The sequence below is a fragment of the Triturus cristatus genome, chromosome 2_1 (assembly GCF_964204655.1).
Source record: "Triturus cristatus chromosome 2_1, aTriCri1.1, whole genome shotgun sequence".
Taxonomy (NCBI): domain Eukaryota; kingdom Metazoa; phylum Chordata; class Amphibia; order Caudata; family Salamandridae; genus Triturus; species Triturus cristatus.
Window position 1 is genome coordinate 1,188,329,489 of NC_140581.1, and position 6,000 is coordinate 1,188,335,488.

Here is a 6,000-nt window from a genome sequence, read left to right on the forward strand (position 1 = left end):
GTCCTGCCGCAGGAGAGCAACGTCTACCTTCACTTCCCCAACCATCCCCTCTAGGGATGTGCGGGAGGCATCAACGGCCTGGAGGATGGTGGCCAAGTCCTTATTCGGGGCCGGCGCCTCCCCTCCGCCCGCGCCCGGCGGGTCCGAGCTCGTGAACTGATCAATCCTCGTCTGGTGGGACGCCGCCGGCGGTCTGGGGCCTTTTTCTTTGCCCATGCCGGACCCAGGGAGCACGCGCCGGGCACGAGGGCGGGCGCAGTGGACCGGCAGGCGGCCCCCACCTGCCAAGCCAAGACGCCCCCCCGCGCCAGGCCAGGGACGGGGGAATCGAGGAGAAGGGGAAGGGCGAAGGCGCGTCCTGTCCCCGGCGATGGAGGGTCCAGAGCCCGTTCGGCAAGCACCCCTTCAGACGGATCCGGGCCGAGCCGCCCTCGCCACGTCGCGGGCCTCGCGCTGGAATCCACACCGGTGATGGCCCTCCGTCAATGTACAGCGCACAGGCCGGCGGTGCGCCGTCTATCGCCCCAGCTCACAGACTCGACCAAGTCACCAGGGAACTCCGCGGCCACCCTCGGTCCGGGGCCGACATCCGAACCCCCCCCCAGCCGCAGGGGACCAGGCACAGCGCCAGGGAGGATAGTCAAGGTGCGAAAGTGGGGGGGGGCCCTCCTCGCCGGCAATGGTGCGGGGTAAGAGAGGTCCGGCACAGCTTCTCTCACAAGCTGGCACCGTGGGTGCCAAGGAAACGTCCCCACTCCGCGTACGATGGGTTTCCGCAGGGTCCAGTGGGGCCGCACCGCCTCCGGGGTGCCCAAACAGGAGTCCACCAGGCCAGGTCAACGGGGGGCCAGGGGGAGCCGTCCCCCTCAATCAGCGTCGGCCCAGCGTAGGGAGAGAGCGGGCGCCAGCGGCGGCGAAACCGGATCCAGCCCGTCAGTCGGGCCCGTTCAGCTAGGGCCGATCCGCCTGCTGGCCAGGGCCCCCTCACCACCGGGGGGCGCTCACCATCCGCCGCACCCCCAGCTCACCTGAGGTCCGGCACCAGCTCGGGCTCACTCCGAGGGTCCTCCGATCGCTGGCCAGCCGCCGACAGTCACGCGGCCCTCACCCCTCGTGGAGCGCCCGGGGCACGCATAGATGACACTACCGGCCGAGGAACCGGCCGGATGTGTCCCAGCCACCGGTGCCACTCATGGGCCGCCTATCTCGGCTCCAGCAGCTCCAAATCAGCCGAAATTTGTACCGGGGCAGGGCAGCAGGTCCTCAAGCCTCGGTGGTCATCAGATCACACCCAGGACAGCCACAGCAGATGTAGGGCGGATGCGAGGGGTCACGCATCCAGGAGCCTCACCGTAGTGCGGCCATCTTGGGCAGCGCCACCTAGCGCTCTGACTATGCCTGTTTTACACTGCCCCAGGTGCGTGGGTCAGGGTTGGGGAGCATTGTTCAGATCAGTGTAGCACCGAGCGAGGGACTAAGCAGGGCTGCCCTGGTTGCCTTTATTGTTTGCCCTAGCAATAGAGCCCTTTAGCATTCAGATCTGGCAGGTCATCCACGGCTGAGGAATTGAGCTGGGATGAAGTACACATGTGGTGTCCCTTTACACTGATGATGCGTTGTTCTATCTTTGTGCCCCGAGGGGTTCTTTGTCGATCCTGCTGCAGCTCCTTGAGGACTTTGGTGAGGAATTAAATACGAATGAGGGAGAAGGGGCGCATGTAGGTCCAGCATACAGGCCCCAATAAACACAACGTAGCAACGAAGGAGTATGCAGTTCCTGTAGTGCGGGTAGGAGTGAGAAGGAGGCTAGGTTGGTCAACACCCCCGCTCAGGAGTGGAGTGTGGGTGTCTCCCAATTTGGGAAGTGGGGCCCTCACACACCCATTTGGGTTTCATGCTTCATCACAGGGCTTGCTTCTCATCAGGCAGGATGCAATGCCTGACGGGCACCCTATGAGGGGCTATTTGTTGGAGATTTTTTCCCAAGCTGAATAGGTGAAGTGCGTGTGAGGGGCCTAGTGGTGTAGATGTGGGGTGATGTGAGGAGAAATAAAATGAGGCGAGGTGGTGCTACAAAATGAATTTTAACCTGCGAGCCCACTCGTCTCAATTAAAACCAAATAAGGAAGTCACTGCTGATTGTAATGGTCAGAGGTGTCTATGTGTGCGTAGTCATGGTCAACATGTTTTGCACCTTATGTGTAAAGATCACTTTGCAATTCTTCAGGACCTATAGTGATGCATGATCTACACGGGTGGTTGGTTATGGAAAATGAGCCAATCATTCAGTTGATCTGTCAATGAGGTACATTAATTATTCGAATCATAGGACCAACCCAGTTTGGGTTCAAGTCATGCCTCATCAATTATTAGGCAGAGCAACAATCATTACAAAAGTCAACGTGATGGGTTTTCCTAGAAAACAGGTGCCGGGAACCTACGCCGCACTCTGCCTCATTGGGAGGACTTTGGTGAGGTGTCTGGCTTTACGCTCAATATGACAAAGCCATTGGTGTTCCCGTTGGAGGCTTTGTTGGGTGTACCTGGAAAGCGCCTTCTGGGTTGCGATGGAAAGTTTGCTGGTTTTGTTATTTAGTACTGATGTTGGCGCATAGGGAAGCAGAGCAGCTGTGGCATAATGTGGAGAGGATTTTGACTTCTCTACAGGGTTTGTGCTAGTATGGAATACTCTTACGTTGTTGCTCATGGGCAGAATAGCTGAGGCTAAAATGGTGTTGCTGCAGTGTTGCCTGTACACCATTCAAAACTCGCTGTGTCTGCTTCGGGCAGGGATTTTCTAGTAGTTGAACACACTTCTTACATTTCTCTTGTGCGTGGGGAAGCAGAGTAGGGTATCTAGACCGACTTTTCTGGAAGGGGGATTTCGAGCCCCTAATCTGGAACATTATTACTATGCATCCCATCTCCAGCATGCAGCCCACTGGTTGGAATAGGGGAGCAATTGGGAAAACAATATTTTCGCAAGACTGGTTGAGGATGGCAAGCTTTCAAAGATACTGATGGCGGGCTCAGGTGTACTGAGGGGGTGCCCTGCATTGTGCGGCAGACTGCAGCAATCTGGCAGAGGGGGGTTACAGTGGTGATTAAGAGGGCCCTGTTCCACAAGGAGCTCTGGCTATGGGTGCTTGCCCCATTTCACCAGATGGGACAGGCCCTAACGTTTCAGGCATGGTATGAAGTAGGCTGTGAGCTCAGGGGTGGACTTGTATCACAATGAGACCTTCATTTGGTGGAGCAAGTGAAATGGATTTGGTTTTCCTTTCTGGCTGCACCGCCAGATTCTGTTGTGTTGGGAGCACTGTTGATGATGGGCTCAGTATGCCATCTAGTCGCCCAGATATACAAAGAGCTTCAAGCGGATAGCTTAGGCGGGCTGCTGAGGGTGCGGCACAATTGGGAGGTGGATTTGGGTGCTCTCCTTTCGAATGTGGAGTGAGCTAGTATTAGCTCATTGCTGAAATGAGTCTAATAATGCTCGCTTTTGCCTGATAAACTTTAATTTTCTACATCGTACTTATGTGACCTCGTGAAACTGTACAGGTATTATCTGGGCCGATCTCTTTCCTGGCTCCTTTGTAAGTTCGGAGTGGTGGAATTTATGCCCCTGGCATGGGACTGCGCGGCAGTGGGGTCCTTCTGGTCAGTCGCAGTGGACAGATTGCACAGGACCACAGCTTTGTCGAATGCGCTGATGCCGCGACATTGTTTGTTGGACAATATTGCTAGACCTAAGAAATGCAAGATGTCTTGCCACTTTCTACAGTTGGCTTTGGTACTGGCTCAGAAGCAGGATACCATTATCTGGATGGGAGTGGGGGCATCTGGTGAGGTTCAGTGGGTCCGGGATGTCAAGGGTGCTCTCTGGCCGAGGAGGTGCATCTCAGATAGGTGAGAACTGGTGACAAATTGCAGGTGGACCTGGAGGCTTGGGGGACACTGAGTGTATGCTTCTTGGTGATATGGGAATTGAGTCTGATGCAGGTGGTTCTGAGAGTGAGAGCGAGGAGTCGATATCAGACGAGAACAGTGGGGTTTAGGTAACATGGAGTGTGTACACAGCTTTGGGGGACTCTGTTTAACTCTGGTTATGGCACCATCATTATGTGCTTCATTGTATGATTCACTTGACATGATGCATTTTTGATCATATGTTTAATTATTAATGGATTGTAATGATCTTTCATGGTTTGATTTTCAAACCGAATAAAGATAAATGAGTTAAATGGAAAAGCAAGGCTCTGTACTTGCTTCATACCTTTTCATTATTTTTATGTGATTTTTAAACGTACCTAAATATGGCTCATGGTTTCTTTCCTAAGGTTCAAAACCTTAATACTGGGACTCCATTGTACATGAATGAATTCACAATCGTAGGGCAGAACCCCACATGATTGCAGTGCCCAATGGGCGTATTAGTGAAATGCAGCAGTGCCAACAATTTGTTGGTAAATAAACAACAAACTAAAGTCTAGTCATCACCCCAGTGGAGCACCTACATTACCAGCAATGTATATGCTCCTTTTTAACAACTCTCTTTCCATTTAGGGTAGACAGTACAGTGCATTACTATGTCTGCTACAACTCTGTCTGCAATCATAGTGGGGCTTGCTCAGACTTTCATTTTTCTCAGATTAATATTGGAGTTTCAGTGAGTTGAGTGCTAGTAATCCAGTATTTTAAAGTTGCTATTTCTAATTGTTCAGTTATATGGTTTTAATGATCTGGTCAGCTGAAGGACAACACGGTTTACATTGAATATTTAACTAGAACAAAAGAGCTCTTTGCACTTTAAATCTTTTTGCATTGTTACACATTCTTATCAATGATCACCACAAAGATTGTAAACTAATTCAAGCGCCGGGACACCGCCCCGGAGGTAGCTGTGCGCTTTACAAATGCTGGTATTTCATTTAATTTCATTTCAATATGCGTGTAAAACGGTTAGAAGGGTCAATGGCAATCATCAGCGTTTAGCAATCTCCTGTGAACTAGATTGGATAATAATGTAAACATTGTCAAACGAGGTACATTACCAAGCCTTCTAACAGTGCATACATGAACCTATGTGAATATGAATGTGGAACACATATAATTCCTTGCTCCGTGATTTTGAAACAGCAGTCAGTTGCAGAGATAGAAGTGCTTGGCCTGCAGGTAAACACTACGAAGCCACTTGACAAAGGTATTTGGGAGTGGGTAAGGTAGTATTTCTTAAGTACTCTTTTACGAACGCTTACATGTTTTGGCAGACTGGCCCCAAAACATCTAAAACTGGACTATTCCGTAGATATTCATTTCCCCCAGTACAAATAGAAGGGACTGTGCCCCCTCTGCGCTGTTACTAACAGGGAGTTGCACGTTTGGTTCCGATTCACAAAGGCATGTATGTGTACGTAAACGAGTTCTCTTTTAGTCTTTCTTCCCTTGCTCATAAATGCTTTAGTGGATCGACCCCAGAGTATTCAAGACTTCAGTCTTTGCCATAGCGAAAACCATGACTCTTCACCTAAACGTCTATAGCCAATCCCGCCCACTAACAATTCAAAATACCTTGTACGTCACCAGGCAGCTTGGAGGTTAAAGCAGCAAGAGATGTTTGTGCTTCCAAGGACATTTAGTGCTTGAACATTTACGGATCTGCAAAAATAGCATCCACGCTTGACTGCATGGTCTTTTGAGCCTCATAGATGCAGACATTTCTGGGCCAGGGATAGAGATGCTGTTAATGCTTCCCTTCCTTCCAAGCACTCCGAGGCACAGGCCTGCTGATCGCGATGCAGTGAAGTGAGCATATATATACTGCAGTTCGAAAACATGAACATAGACTTCAACTGTATTTACGGTAAAGGCAGTGCTGCAGCCCTACCCCGCTGGCTCAAAGCAGTTTCTCCTAAACTTAGCAGCACGTGAACCAGCTGTTTCAATGGAAGGCATGAAGTAATTGCATTACTATGCCGGCATATGTTTCTTTTCTTTCCA